Here is a 16,947-nt window from a genome sequence, read left to right on the forward strand (position 1 = left end):
ATAAAGCACTAATTAGCATACTAGTATACCATAGACACATGTAATCATGTTATGAATAGTTCTATCATGATCTATGCCCTTCAAAACATGGGTCTAGACACCTTCATTTTTCAATTATCTGCAATATTGGCTGAGATATGTCAAAAATCGTTTTTTTGATAATGGCAGCAGTAATTTGCATAAAAATGGTATGTGGGACATTTTTTCAGCTTGGGGCCATAGCTAGTCATTTTCTACACATTTTTCCAATCTAGAAACACTGATTAGAAGTATATCTCCGGGGGGTGCAGGGGGACCTAGTCTTCCTACTAGACTAATAGGCCGATATAGTCATTGGTGGGCTTCCAGGAAAACAGGTCAGGCCAGAGATATTCTTTCTCAGTGTGCAAAGAAATGGCTCCATTGCTAGCGCAAAAAGCAAACCTGAGACTGGGCAACCCTGCCGTACCCCCCTCTGAACCTTTATGGGGGGAACCAGTTCATTGTTCACCTTAATTACACTGGAGATGTCAGTGTACAATAAAGTTATAAAGGCCCTGAAAATTACCCCAAACCCACATGCTTCAAGAACATGGCACAAGAAAACATGGTCAATGCTGTCAAAGGCTTTTTCAAAGTCTAGAAAACATATTCCAAAATCATTTTGGTCATGGCGAGCATACATTAAATCCCGCACGAAAAAAATGTTGTCGTAAATCGAACGACTGGGGATGCAGAATGTCTGATCAGGTAAAACCAGATCACCAATGACTTTTTTTAAGCGATTTGCCATTGCTTTCGAAAACAGTTTATAGTCGGTACACATTATTGAAACCGGTCTCCAATTCTCCATCCGCCGGAGGTCTCCTGACTTTGGGAGAAGACTCACCACTGCTCTTCTTAGGCTTAGTGGCATTACACCTTTTCGCAAGGATTCTTGGATTACAATCAATAGTTCTGGGCCCAAGATGTCCCAAAATTCCATGTAAAGCTCAGCTGGCAGGCCATCAATTCCAGGAGCCTTTCCAGATTCCATTCCAACCAGGGCACGCTGTAATTCATCAAGACTTAAGGGCACATCCAGCTCCAGGCGTTGAGTCTCAGTTAGGGTTGGGAGATGGGAGGTAAAACATTTTATTTTATCCTCATTTATATCTTTTTTAGCAAATAGTTCAGAATAATACTTTCTAATAGTGATTTTTACCCCATCAGAACTTGTAATTTCATTCCCACTGGGGTCCTTAACTGATGAAATAAGCTGGGGAGGCTTCGTTTCAGCTTCTAAGTGGAAGAAGGCTTTGCTAGGACTATCCGATACTTTGATGCTTTTTACTCTCAGTCTAACTAGCAGTCCTGCAGCCTTCTCCTGTAATAGTTCCCGGAGTTGGGTCCTTTTTTCAAGGAGCAATTTATAATTTGCCTCATTTTCCTGCTCTGCCATTTTGTTTTGCAGTTTTAGAATTTCGGTTTCCAACCGTGCCAATGTGATTTGATTTTCATGGGTGATGTGGGAATTAAACTGTTGACAAAACAGTCGTATATGAGTTTTCATATTATCCCACCAAAGGTTAGTGGAAGCAAAGAGGGGCTTTTTTCCAACTATTGCTATCCATAGGATGCGAAAGGCTTCCTTAAACAGGGTATCATCCAAAAGGCTTGTATTGAATTTCCAATAGGCGCTCCTCCGTTTGAATTGTGGGAAAGATAGGCCCATCGTGACCATGTGGTGGTCAGAGAAGATGGAAGGGGTAATAGTTGAGGAGGTTGCAATATTCCTTAATCGTGGGGTGATGTACCAGCGGTCAAGCCTCGCTAAGGATACTTGGCCATTGGAGCATCGACACCATGTAAACTGCCGGTCATTTGGGTGCATCAATCGCCATACATCCAAAAAAACCCCACCTGAAAGGAACTGGGAGAGGTCACCGTGGGACTCAGGATGTGGTTCCGGTGAATTTCTGTCTATTTTGGGCTCTAGCGTACAATTGAAATCTCCCCCCATGCATATGCACTGATTTGGGTCAAACAAATTTAAATGGTTTATCACTTCAGTAAAGAAGGCTTTACGGTCAGTACTCTCGCTTGGTGCATATACATTAAAAATAATAAGCTTCAGGCTATTGATCACCAATTCCAGGGAGGCAAAACGTCCCCGAATCACCTCCTGAAAGAGGCAAGATTCAGGTACAAGTCCTGGTTTTAGCAAAAACCCCACTCCAGCAGATACAGATGACATATTACTGAAGAAACATTTACCTTTGAACATGCTGCTCCAGTCATGTTCAACCTTCTCAGTAATATGAGTTTCTTGCAGTAATATTACATCGACTTGTTTCCTTTTGAATAAACTATTCACTTGGATCTGGCGGATGTGACTGGCCCCACCGCCATTTATATTGAGTGTTGCAAGATTAAGCGTCTTCATCACTCATTAGTAAATTTTGCCTGACACTGAGTACTCACTCTTTGCCTTTGTTATGATTTTCTTTAGTCGATGAAACTGCGATTTTGTTAGGTTTAGTTCCTCAGATTTTTTTATGACTATTTTTGCAGCCTGAATAAAGGGAGCCAAATCAGGGAAATGATCCCCAATGACGACATTTCGCTGTCTATATGTTTCATTGAGGAATGAGAGAACATTATGGGGAGGGGTTGGGGGTTGATCTGGCATTACTTGTGATAATGCTGTTACCTCCACCTCCTCTTCCGATTCTGATAAATCAGAAAGTGGTCCAATGGGGTCTGGGTCAATACCGTTTTCTTCTCCTGCTATGCAACCTAGCCTTCCCTTGTCTGGGGGGTCCACGCAGTGCTGTGTTTGGGAAACATCAGCACATTGATTACTGATTTCCTCAATTGGCATGAAATTATTATTCCCACATTCCTGTGGATTTATGTTTTCGTCCTTTTCTGCTATATTGGCAGATTTATTGTGGATGTCAGCCTGTTCGGCGACATTCGCTTGGATCAATGATGCGCCATTCACGGTATCATGGCCTGAATTATTTACATCATTAACGTCATCTGTGTGAGTAATGGAAGCGCGTTGTTTTAGCGGCTGAACCCTGATGCTCTTTTCTGGGTTTTCCTCTTTATTTATTTGGTCCGCGCTTTGCAGAGAGATTCCAGGTGCATCCTGAAGAGTTTTTTCACTAACAGCCTGAAAATCGAGCACGACCTTTTTACCTGCTCCAGATGAGTCACTATCATCCGGAGCCCTTCGTTTACTCGTCCCCACCTTGCTATCAGTGTCCATTTCAACATTTTGCTGAGGAAGAATAAATGCGTTCACGCTTGGAACACTGGATTCACCCTCATTAGGAATTTTAGGCGGTGGCAATGCGATAGCCTCCCCCCCACTGGGAATCTCAATTAGTGGAGCAACGTTAACCTCCCTCCCACTGGGAGTATTGATTAGTGGAGCAGCGTTTACCTCCCTCCCCCTGGGCGCATTCATTAGCAGAGCAACCTCCTCCTTACAAACTATGGCAGTGTGACCCGTCTTGCCACACCTGACACACGAGGCTTTGGGACAAGAACGTTTTAAATGTCCATACGCTCCACACTGAAAGCATGTTAAGGTGGTGGACGATGCATATAGCTGGAAATTTGCCTCTTCAAAATTAATTTTGAAAGTGATATTGAGGCCCGTGTTGTCCCCACGGTCTGGAAGGACCATATATACCTGTCTGCGGAAGCTCATTACGTGCTTAACACGTTCATTCCGACACCCAAGAGGGATTGTTGAAATCCTCGATACCATTTTACCGTACCGTGATAGTACGGTCATTAACTTGTCATTTGGAATAAATGGAGGTACGTTGGATATAACCACTCTCGTCGCGGGAGTTAATAGCGGCGATGCCATCATAAAGTGACCGCTTTCCGTGGTTATTCCCGCGCTTACCACATCATGGACGAGTTCCTCGTCCGAAACGAACACCACCACTTTCTGGTTCATACGCGAAGCTGCACGTATATTTTCATCTCCAACAATGCTCCCCACAGCGAGGATGATGTCCTCGACAGGGACTCCATCTGGAGGCATGCACACAAACGCGTGCTTCCTGGTTAAGCCTTCAAAGTCATCGCGACGAGAGCGTGCATTCGCCATTCCGGCGAAAATACCCCCCCCCCCTCTCCCCGCTTGTCCGAGCCGGACAAGAGGGTATCAAACCTAAAAAAACGAACTAAAGTAAAAAATAAACGTGCATTATAAGCACAGAAATGGCTTACAACGCGCCGTCAATGGCAGTAGGCCGCGCCCAGAATGGGCCCGCTCTCAATCCTCTCTCTCTCGAAGGAAAAGGTGTAGAACAGATGAGAACAAATGCCAAAGCACACAGGGTGGAAAAGGAGAGGGAGGGGGGGGCAGGGGAGGGCAGGAGAGGGGGGAAAACTCACGACGAACTCACCAAAACACAGAGCAGTTGCTCACAGCCGCCATGACGCTACACCCAACGCTCCGACGGCCGATAGGTGGCGACAAAGAGAGAGAGAGAGAGAGAGAGAGAGAGAGAGAGAGAGAGAGAGACAGACTTGACTTTTGTGTCCTTTTATTATAAACAATGTAAAGCCATTTCACAAGCAGTTGTAAAAAAAAACACAGCAACCAGTTTAAAGAAATTGCATAAGGATCATGAAGACACCACAAAAAGAGCAAAGGGTATTTAAAAGAAACCAGCAAATATACAAAAAATATATATTTTACAAACCAAAGGGGAAGACACAAACAAAACCACAACCAATTTTAAAGGAAATGCTCATGCAAGAGCTATAAATACATCAAGAGCAAATTAAGCGAAAAACGAAGAGAGAGAGAGAGAGAGAGAAATGTATTCAAGGAGAGAGAGAGAGAGAGAGAGAGAGAGAGAGAGAGAGAGAGAATTTGAATTTGAACACCGTTTATTTCCACAAAATACACAAGGATGTCAACCTATACCGCAAGGGTATTTACAAGCAGGAGCAGAGAAAAAAAAGGTACAACAACACCAAAGCATCACATTCTTGATGCAATTCTTAAAACATCATGACGAGTTCCGAGTCCTGAACCACACACAAGGCCTCGTGAGTGCACCATTTCCATTCAAAAAATTCAATATTCCCGTTGCTCATATGGTGATCAAATTCTAGCCTTAATCTTGCTGACACCAGCCCTTTAAATATTGGAATGACGTCATCGCCATAACATTTGTCAATCTTAATTTTCCTTGACTTATAAATTGCATATTTTGCAATGGCAATCAGGAAATTCATCAAGGCACCAGCATTTTTACAAGAGGAGGTAAAGGGTACACCAAAAATAAACATATGCACGGTAAAAGTGAAGGATAATTTATAAGAAAGGTGTGCAATCACAGAAAGTAGAGGTGCTAACCTCCTGCACTGGACATATGCATGAAAAAGATCCTCCTCCTGTTCGCAGAAGGGACAATTTACAGGCACCGAGGCATTAAGATGGTGGATAAAAGTGTTTGAGGGGAGAGCCCAATGTGTTAGCCTCCATTGGATATCCGCTAAGAACCCATAGATGGGTGGAACAAACATATTATGCCACAGTGGAGTAGAGGGAAACCCCGGCCCTAACCGTTCTGACCACAAGGCCACACGCATCGCTCCAGACAGGGATGAGACTTCTTTCCCCCTCACGAGTTTAAGGACACCAGCCTTAGTTACTAAGTGAAAGGGGGAGGGAAACCCATCATCATTGGACTGGACAGAGGGCAGCACCTTGATTTCGGGAAAAGATAGTCGAAGATCTTCGACAATTCCGGCACCTTCCCAGCCAATGTTTAGCTGCCTGAATTTTTTTACGACTACCTGTTTGATTTGTTGAACAACTCGAACAGATGCTACACAAACACCTGTCGCCACCACCCCAGCAGACCTCCACTTGGTTCCAGATGCATCCCTTAGATCACTCACTTTGCTTACGCCTCCTTTAATGAATTTTTGAATTAAAGCATGGCTACGAGGAATACATGGGAAAAAGCTGTTATAGAACAGAGGCTCTTGGAGGAAATTACGACAATTATATGCCTCAAGACAACGTTTAACCTCAAGGCCTTTCCATGCATCCAGCAAACTCCGATAAAAAGCGGGAAGTGAAGCACTGCTGACACAATCAAGGTCCACCAAGAGAAGGTGCCGATCATAGTTCATTCCACCAGCCTGTTGTAATAGAAAATGTGCAAATGGGCGCCAGGGCAGCTCCTCCGCATACAGTAGTCTCTGCACAGACTGCAGGCGAAAAGCCATAATCCGCCCAGAGACATCAATGACTCCTTGGCCCCCCTCCTTCCGAGGGTGGTACAGTATACTGGGCCGCAGCCAGTGGTAGCCGCTCCAAAAAAAGTCTATCAGCTTCCTCTGGATGGCCGGGATCAGCTCCTTGGGTGGCTGCAGGGTAATGACTTTATGCCACAATCTCGCTGCAATCAGGTTATTGATAACAAGAGCGCGGCCTCTGTATGAAAGAGACCGCAGTAGTCCTTTCCATGATTTTAAACGATATGTGATTTGTTCCACACCTCCTTCCCAATTCCTCATTTCCATTTCATGGTTTCCAAGATAAACTCCAAGATATTTGACCCCGTCTGTTTTCCATACCAGATTTTGTGGGAGTGATGGTGGTGATATGACTGAGGGGTTACCTGAACTACACCACAAGGCTACACTTTTACTCCAGTTTACTTCACCAGAGGAGGCTGCAGAGAAGTCTTTTAAGCACTGCTGTACTGCAGCTACACTGCCCGGGCCTTTAAGTAAAACACAAACATCATCAGCATAAGCTGTTACGACAAATTTTAACCCCTCTACCCCCATATCCTGAGGCAATCGCTTCCTGAAGGATGCCAAAAGTGGTTCAAGGGCGATTGTGTACAACAGTCCCGAGAGAGGACAGCCTTGGCGGATACCCCGTCGAAAGGGAAAGGGGGAGCATAAGTTATTATTTACTTTCAACATACAGAAAGTGTTTGTATATAACAGTTTAACATATGCTGTGAAGGTTTCACCAAAACCCATCCCCTTAAGAACCGAAAACAAGTATGCATGATCAACACGATCAAAAGCCTTTGTTTGATCCAGAAACAATAACCCAAAACTGGCAGGCACATACTTTTTACAGGAAATAATATCTCTTACCAGAAACAGGTTATCATGCATGGACCGTCCAGGAACACAGTAGGTTTGATCCGGCTGTATGACAGAGCTGATCACCTCTTTCAGCCGATTCGCTAATACTTTAGACAAGATTTTGTAGTCAGTACACAGTAAGGAGACAGGTCGCCAGTTCTCAATGAGTTGAATGTTCCCAGGCTTCGGCAAAAGGCATACGACCGCCCTTCTACAGGACAGAGGAAGTTCTCCAGCACGAAGGCTTTCGTCAAGGACTTCAAGCAGATCCGGTCCCACAAGATTCCAAAATGTCTTATAAAACTCTCCAGGCAGCCCGTCAATCCCCGAGGCTTTACCATCTTTCAAGCCTCGCGTGGCTGCTTCAAGTTCATCAGGTGAAATTGACGATTCCAGTGTGTGCTGCTTGTCCTCCTCGACTTCTGGGAGCCCAGCAATCAGCTCCTGTATCGCCTCACTGTTGATACTCTGGGCAGAATACAGGTCAGAGTAAAATGCTTTCAAGGCCGCTTTAATCTCCAGTTGGGAGGTAACCGTTGACCCATTAGCAGTACAGAGCTTATGAATTTGCTGCGAGTTTTTCACCGAATTCTCCAAGCTAAAGAAGTCCTTATTTGGCATATCCAAAGTCAAGTAGCTCATCCTCATACGCACCAAGGTACCCATTGCCCGCTGCCTCACCATTTCGGTCAGTAATGACCTTTTTGTCCATAGCAACTGATCATATCCAAAATCTTTCCCAGCCCCATTACGATTCTGTTCCAATTCTGCAATTTCGGCCTTTAATGAGTCAATTGAGAGACTTTGCATTTTAGTAGTAAACAGACTATACTGTTGACAAAACGTTTTAACTTGACACTTTGCAAGGTCCCACCATATGCGAAGGTTGGCATGCTCAAGCTTAGATGACCGAATTTTCCCCCACACGGTTCGGAAGGCATCTTTAAATTTCTTATCACTTAACAACCGAGTATTGAGTGACCAGTATGCGCTACCTCCTGATGTCAGGGGTAATTTAAGGGACATTGCCACTAAATTATGATCTGAAAACCCTGTTGGGAGTATTTGGGTAGTGGACACCACATTCAGCATTGGCTTATTGATATAGATCCTGTCCAGCCTTGCCCTTGATATGACGCCATCACGACATCTGCACCATGTGTAGGCCCGTGAAGTTGGATGCTGCAACCTCCACACATCCTCAAAACAATAGTTCTTGATGAGGCTCGCTAACACCTTTGCAGAAGCGCCGTGGGGTTCATGTCCATTCCTGTCAACTGAAGGATCAATTGTACAGTTAAAGTCCCCTGCGATACAGGTGAGAGCAGCTGGATCCAGTCCCTCTACAAAGTCCCGCAGTGTGGAAAAGAATGTTCTTCTTTCTATAGGTTCACTTGGTGCATACACATTTACTATAATAAGCTTTTGTGTATTGCAGTAGAACTCCACCGCTATCAAATGTGCCTTATAGACCTCTCTATAAATAACACTGAGTGGGAAGCCTGGGACTTAAGGCGATGGCAACACCAGCCTTGGGTGTGGAAACCCCACTCAGCCACCATTGCCCTTTAAAAAGTTTACACCATTCAGCTGCCAAATTGTTTGTGGCATGGGTCTCTTGCAATAGAATGACATCTGCTTTTACCCTCTCCATTGCCTGGATTGCTTGAATTTTCCGTAAGGGGGCACATCCCCCATTGATGTTCAGGGAGGCAATATGTATTTCTCGCATTGTCATTCTAAGGTGGTAGCTCACCGTCTGCCTGCAATTCTTTGTTCGCCTTTGTTACTGCTTTGCGAAGACGTTGACATTGAGGCTCTGAGAGCATGGGGTCATTTTTCTGTAAAAGAGGTTTCGAAACTTTAATGAAAGCTTGAACATCAGGGAAGTGATCTCTAATTACAACGTGACGTTGTCTAAACGTTGCGTTTAAGAAATCAATGACCTTCCCTTTTGTCACCTCTGCTTGCCTCACCTGCTCCTTCTGAGACTCACTCAGGGCAGCAAGACTGCATCCTTCCTCATCAGCCTCGCCCCCACTCTCACCCAGTGGTGTGTCAGGTACTGGCACCTCATCTGTGTCATTGTCACCATGGTATTTTTGTTGCGTCTGCATGGCACCAACTACCCCATCGTTGTTGTCTGCCACCGACTTATCGATCTCTTTCTCATCATCTTCCGTTGAGATGGGGGTCCTTAACTGCTCGTCGCATGGTGCAGGGTGTCCATCATCACACACGGTGACACACTCGGTAATGCTTCGATTCTCTTCATCCTGTGCAATGGGCAGATTCGCATCTCTACCTATTGCATTACCATTTTGCTCATGGTCATCAGGTTGGTCTGTATTACCATCTTCCTGCACGAGAACCATTTTGTTTCCTTTTCCTCCATTCTCATCGCTCGCAAGAGAGCGTTTCAAGTTTCTCCTCGACTCGGTCTCCATCAGCTTCACCTCCTCGAAGTCCCTTTGTTCTTGAGGTTGCAGCCTCTCCTCCACATATGGTTGCTCCACTACCGTATGGGCTTCTCCACCAGCACCACTGTCACCCGCACCCTCGTATTCCGGTGTTGACCTTTTTTCGACACCTGGCTCATCTACAGGGTCGTTCGAGTCATTTACAGGTGGGGGGGTGGGGGGGGCTGCCCCAGCTGCTGTGGCATAACTCTTCCTCACATCAGGACAATACTGCCGAGTGTGTCCGTATGCCCCACATGTATAGCAAATCAAGGTCTCAGTAGCTGCAAAGATCCGGTAATCATGATCTCCTATTTTAAAATTTATAGATATGTTCAGCTGTTTTGCCTCATCCTTTAGTACGACGAAACAAAAACGTCTAAACGACTCTACATGCTTCAGCCTTCCGTTCCTGGTTCGTAGGGGGACCGTGATAATTCGTGAGACGACAGTCCCATGCTCCCCTAGTTTTCGTAGGATTTCTTCATTCCTCAGAAAGGGCGGAACGTTACTTAAAATAACTTTAACCGCCGGCGTGTCCATGGACGATACCGGGACAAATTGGTCATTCCCCAACGTTAACCCGTTTTGCACCACGATGTCTGCAAGGCTAACTTGTGACACGAAAACCACCACTTTGTGGTTCATTCGAGACGCAGCACGAATGTTATTTACCCCGATCAACTCCCCGATTGCAAGTAGAACATCGTCCATTTGCACGTCTTCCGGCGGAACAAGGCACAGCCCGTGCTTACGCGATAACACCTCATCACTAACACGATCAGCAGTCCTTTGACTATTCCTATTAGCCATTTATCGGCAATAAACTAAACAAACTAAACGGTAACAATGCAATAAACTGACCAAACAAATCAAAATTAGTTAATAAGTAAATAAATAAATAAATAATCGGCACGATATAACCAACCCACGTTATAATTTAATACAGGTGGCTAACCGTTACCGTGCTGTCTCTCTCTCCCTCTCTTGTCTCAAGAGCAGAAGGGAAACACGGAGAAACCTTCACAAACTCGTACAGGGACACAAATGGAGTGAAAGGAGGATAGGAAAGACCACCAACACAGCACCGTACTCACAGCTCCTCACACACAGCAGCCATGATTGCCACACCCACGCACGACTCACCAACGACCAGCAGGGGGCGCGAGAGAGAGAGAGAGAGAGAGAGAGAGAGAAATGTATTCAAGGAGAGAGAGAGAGAGAGAGAGAGAGAGAGAGAGAGAGAGAGAGAAATGTATTCAAGGAGAGACTTTTGTGCCCTTTTATTATAAAAATACAAGCAATTCCACAAAGCGGTTGTAAGCAAAGTAACCAGTTTAAAGAAACATTCCGTAAGGATCATGAATTCACCAAAAGGAGCAAAGGATATTTAAAGGAAACCAGCAAGTATAAAAATTTTACAAACCAAAGGTGAAGACACAAACAAAACCACAAACAATTTCAAAGGAAATGCTCATGCAAGAGCTATGACCACATCAAGAGCAAAATTAAGCATTTAATTAAATTAAGCGAAACATTGAGAGAGGGAGAGAGAGGGAGAAAGGGAGAGAGAGAGAGAGAGAGAGAGAGAGAGAGAGAGAGAGAGAGAGAGAGAGGGAGAGAGAGAGAGAGAGGGAGGGAGAGAGAGAGAGAGACAGAGAGATTTCATTCCTTTTTTTGAAGGAAAAAACCTTTTCCACCAATGCAGACAGGTAAAACAAAAAATATTTACAGGTCATGAGAGCATTTCTACAAATACAGACAGAGAAAAAGAAAACCATGGTTACAAATCAAAACAGACAGCAAATAAAGTTGATATATACAGTCATAAAAAGGTACCATTTCGAAGCATTTCACATTACACCAAATAAGAGAGCAATGCTATATTACAAGTTTAATGTAAGGACTCCGTCAGTTAAACTGCACAAGGAACGCCGAACACACCATCGTTTCTGGAAGTCCCCACAGTTATCAAAAGACAATTCCAGGTTCAGCCGAGACGACACCAATGACCTAAGAAAGACTACAGCGTCATCCACTGGAACAACACTGTTCCGGATTTTCCTTTTCCTGGACACATATATAGCAAGTTTTGCCTCAGAAATTAAAAAGTTGGCTAAAAAACATTCGTGCCTACATCTGCGTTTAATACTAAAACCAAATATAAAAACACAGTGTGTAAAAACCAACCCCAACCCTTGAATGACATGCGATAAAACAGTAAAAAGTGGTGTCAATCTTGGGCATCCAACAAAGGCATGAAAAAGAGTTTCCTGGGCATCACAAAAAGGGCACTTTTCAAGGACATGTGGACACATTCGGTGTATCAAAACGTTTGAGGGTAAAATGTGATGTGCCAATCGCCACTGCAAGTCCCCGGAGCGTTTGGCAATGGGTACCTTGTACATAACAAGCCAGTTTATCGAAGTAGAATGAGTAGTCTGGAGCATTCTCCTCCAGTGCGCTTGTGGTTCTGCAGGTCTATCAGAAACAAGGGTTTTGACACACATGCCATAAACAGAGGATTTTTCCATCAACTTAAAGGAGGTGAAACCTTGAAAAAGAAGCAAAAGCTCTGGAAAGGGGTGTTGGGATGAGAGAGGGCCAGCTTCCACCTGTGGAGCCCATTTTAGCTTGGTTTGCTTGAAAAAGCGCAGAATCACAGAGAATATCCTCCCAATGACCCGAATGGACCTAACTCCAGTGGCAACAGCGACGTCAGCAGCTGGTTTCCACTTGTAAGGAGGAGGGGTTCTAAAATCTTTAACCTTGGTGCATCCAGCATCAATAAACTTTTGCATAAAAGTACGATCACTGCAGACCCCTTCAAAAATGGGGTTTAAAAAAATTGGCTCGTTTAAGAACATTTCAAGGGAATAATTACTGTTATCACGGCGAACGGTAACCGCCTGCCATGCCTCCAGCACACTCCTGTAGAACAGGGGGACTGATGCCATATCGACTTTCTTGCTGCCAATAAGGAACAGCTCCTGATCGTAGCCGAGTCTCCCTGCCTGCCGAAGCAGGCAGTGAGCCAATGCCTTCCACGGGACGTCTGTGTACAGCAGTCGACGAAGCGACAGGAGGCGAAAAGCCATAACTTTACTGGTAATGGCAATCAGACCCTGTCCTCCTTCAGCAACGGGTAGGTTTAACACACCAGGTTTGAGCCAGTGCTTCCCCCCCCAAAAGAAGTCAATAAAAATAGATTGCAGTTTTTTAAGAATAAAATCCGGGGGCTGCAGTGCCATAAAAACGTGCCAAAGCATCGATGCTGCAAGGTTATTTATAATGAGGGTTCGGCCCCGATAGGAGAGTTGGCAGAGTAAGCCCTTCCATTTTAGCAGCCGCCTCTCAGTTTTAATTATGAGAGATTCCCAGTTTCTCAAAATGAAGTTTTCGGTACCAAGAAAGACACCAAGGTAAAGAACGCCATCCCATGCCCATTCGAGTTGCTCCGGCAGAGTCGGAGGAGTGGCGCCATTTTGCGGACCAAGGTAGAGAGCTCTGCTCTTTTTCCAATTCACTTTTGCCGAACTTGCCAAACTGAATTCATGGACGCATTGGACCAAGGCCAAGACGTCCTCATCCGAGTGAACGATTGCACAAAGATCGTCTGCATAAGCAATCACCTTGAACGGGTTCGCAGTTGGTTGAGGAACGAAACCAGGAAGACGTGCGCGCAAACGAACGAGCAAAGGCTCAATCGCGAGGGAGTACAGGAGGCCGGAAAGAGGGCAACCTTGACGAATGCCTCTACTAGCCGGGAAAGGCTGACATAAAATGTTGTTAACTTTTGCTAAACTAAAAATGTTATTATACAGTAGCTGTACGTGAGAGATAAAAAATTCACCAAAACCAAACCCCCGTAAAACAGAGAAAAGATAAAAGTGATCGATGGCATCGAAGGCCTTTTCTTGATCGAGGAACACCAGACCAACATTTCTTTGTTCGAGAGAGCAGATATCAATCATGTCACGTACAATAAAGATACTGTCGTGAATTGACCTTTTAGGGACACAGTAAGATTGATCTGGGTGTATGATCTCCCCAATCACGACTCTGAGCCGGTTGGTGAGAGCCTTGGAAAAGATTTTATAATCCACGCATAGCAAGGATATCGGACGCCAATTTTCCACCCGATGCAGATCTCCCTTCTTGGGTATTAGGGCAAGCACCGCTCTACGGCAGCTGAGTGGCAGTTGGTTGAGTCGTAAACTGTCAGAAAATATTTCCAACAGTTCCGTCCCAAAGAGATCCCAGAAAGCTTTGTAGAACTCTACGGGGAGTCCATCCAAGCCAGAGGCTTTTCCATTCGGCAAGGCTTGTAGTGCAACAAACAGTTCCTCCATAGTTATCTTTCTGTCCAGCTCTTGACGTGCAGTAGCTGACAAGGTGGGCAAGGACGCGGTTAAAGAATGCACCATTTCGTCATCAATGTCTTTCCTACAATACAGATCAGAGAAGTAATCTTTAACCAGGGTTCTAATGCCCTTGTGATCCTTTATCATATTGCCCTGCACAGTCCGTAACAAGGTGAGCTGCTCGCTACCCTTTGAAGTGTGTTCAAGTCGAAAGAAGAAACTAGAAGGCACGTCCAGATGACGCAAATTCTCCACACGGAGACGAACCATGGCACCTCTAGCTTGTTTTACACATAGCCTGTTGAGAATAGCTTTCTTTTTGGCCAATGAAAGATTCGTTTCCATTGTGTTGGAAGGTGACAGATGGCTTTGCAAAGCTAAAATTTCTTTTTCAATAACACTTTTAAAGAGAGACTCATCTTTTGAACAAAAGAATCTATACTGCTGACAAAAGGTTTTAATTTGCACCTTGGCATTATCCCACCATTGATTGAGGGAAGAAAAAGAAGGTTTCCGCAAAAGCAGTGTACCCCAGAAAACCCGGAAGGCTTTAAGGAAAGCTTGATCCTCTAAAAGGTCCACATTAAAAATCCAATGTGCAGCTCCATAGTTCCGTATCGGAGAGAGAAGAGAAAAGGTGACCATGTGATGATCGGAGAAACCGATTGGTAAAATTTGCACATTGCCCATCATGTTAAGAAAGTTACTATTTATGTAAACACGATCTAGCCGAGCGAAGGAAAGCCGACCGTCAAGACAGCGACACCATGTATACTGGCGTATGAGGGGGTTGTGAAGTCTCCACGCATCAACGAAAGAGAATTTAGATAAAACCCTTGCCAGTGGGATGGTACTAGCTAGATGAGGTTCTTTACCGTTCCGGTCCATGGCAGAGTCTAGAGTACAATTAAAATCCCCACTCAAGCAAACAAGATTATTAAAATCTGCATGAGTGAGTGATGTTTCTAACTGTGTGAAGAAGGTGACCCTGTCAGTGCTGTCACTGGGTGAGTAGACATTAAAAAGTGTGTGCCTGTAACCATTGAAGGTGAAAGACACAGAAATTAGATACCCCTTAATTATGTCTTCAAAAACAATGTCAGTTTGGAGGAAAAAAGAAGATGAGAAGAATATAGCTACCCCGGCTCTAGGGCAAGCCAAGCTACTGAAAAACCATTGGCCGTTCATCAACCTTCGCCATTGGCTTTCGCACGAAGGACTGCATCTCGTCTCCTGTAAAAGCATGACATCAATATGCTTTTCCTCAGTGAGTAATTTCACCTGGGTCTTGCGCAATGGGGACCGCCCCCCATTGATATTCAAGGTAGCTACAGAAAAGGTCATGTGAAGAAGAAGGGGAAGGGGTTATATAGCGGAAGGTTGGTCTACTTGTAGCTCTTCCTTCGCTTTGACGATGTACTTCTTGAGGCGGAATACTTCTCGTTCCCCAACTCCGAACTGGCTGGACTTCAGGACGAGATATTTCGCGGATGTTATGAAGATTTTTAGGTCTGGAAAGAAATCTTTCACCTTTACTCGCCTCTTCCGAAAAGTGTCTTTCAGGAATTTTAGAATTTCTGCAGGTGTGATGCCCGGGTCACCCTCCGGCCCATGAGACAACAACACTTCGTTCCAAGCCTCGATGCTGATGCCAGACGTGAGGGATGAGGCTCCATCGGAGTCATAGTCCAATTGATCAGCGTGAGTCTCACCCTCTAACGATAAAGCAGGTGCCGGTGCAGCAGATGCTGTGTGTGCCATCCCCTGAATGTCTGCAGGTTTTGGACACGTCTGCAAATCAGACAATGATGCAACAGGTGTTGCGAGATTCACCTCTTCATGACCCGCTATGGTCATGCCACGCTCCGGAATTATATGAGGCGTTTCAACGACAGAACTTGTATATGTCTTGAGGGCACAGCCTGGGACATCCTGAGGCACAACCTCCTCAGGTGTGTCATGCCCAGCTGATACAGAAACTGCGCATTCCATGTCTGCGCAGCCCGGGACATTCTGAGGCACGACCTCCTCAGGTGCCTCACGCCCCGCACGGACAGAAACTGTACATTCCGCACAGCCCTGGACATTCTGAGGCACGACCTCCTCAGGTGCCTCACGCCCCGCACAGACAGAGACTGTACATTCTATGTCAGCACAGCCCGGGGCATTCTGAGGCACGACCTCTTCAGGTGCCTCATGCCCCGCACAGACAGAAACTGTGCATTCCATGTCCGCACAGCCCAGGCCATTCTGAGGCACGACCTCCTCAGGTTCCTCACGCCCCGCAGAGGCGGAGGCTAAAATGGGCTCTGTAGGTCCATTATTGTCATCACAAGCAGCTCTTTCACTCTGATTCATTAATTCTTTATCATCATCAGGAGTTAGAGATGCAAATCTATTGTGTAAGGCTATGCCGGTAACACAAGGAGCCACCCCAGTGAGGGGTCCATTGTCGCTTCCAGTCAACACAATCTTTTTTGAATCCCTCGTTGCTGCTTCGTCATTATTGTTCGGCCGTTTGTGCTTCTTCCGAGCAGTAACAACAGTGAAACCTTCATCATTCACGGAGGAATCCCTCACTGCTGCTGTCGATGTCGACGGCTGATTGTCCACAGCATTACCAGGTTCTGCCTGTTTAGGCGTGCCCACGGGGACAGTTACCTTCGTACAGGTATCTCTCGCTGCTGCTGTCGATGTCGACGGCTGATTGTCCACAGCATTACCAGGTGCCGCCTGTTTAGGCGTGCCCACGGGGACAGTTACCTTCGTACAGGTATCTCTCACTGCTGCTGTCGATGTCGACGGCTGATTGTCCACAGCATTACCCGGTGCCGCCTGTTTAGGCGTGCCCACGGGGACAGTTACCTTCGTGCAGGCACCTTTAACATGTCCGTGTTGCCCGCAAATGAAACAGGTCGTCGTTTCGGTCGACACATATATTTGATAGTTATGACCATTGAGCGACAGCGTCATGGTCGCATTAAGCGTCTGAGCGTTGTCTTTGAGGA

The 16,947-nt window shown here is 45.5% G+C and overlaps 2 protein-coding genes across 5 annotated transcripts in view; both read left to right on the forward strand.

Annotated features, from left to right (window-relative positions):
• LOC144889548 (uncharacterized) overlaps positions 1-16,947 on the forward strand; it is a 121,078-nt gene that overhangs the window by 34,804 nt on the left and 69,327 nt on the right. The window lies entirely within an intron of this gene.
• Positions 1-16,947, forward strand: part of LOC137415872 (E3 ubiquitin/ISG15 ligase TRIM25) — a 732,877-nt gene that overhangs the window by 1,034 nt on the left and 714,896 nt on the right. The window lies entirely within an intron of this gene.

Source organism: Myxine glutinosa, chromosome 1 (assembly GCF_964187855.1).
Source record: "Myxine glutinosa chromosome 1, kmMyxGlut1.1, whole genome shotgun sequence".
NCBI classification, from domain to species: Eukaryota; Metazoa; Chordata; class Myxini; order Myxiniformes; family Myxinidae; genus Myxine; species Myxine glutinosa.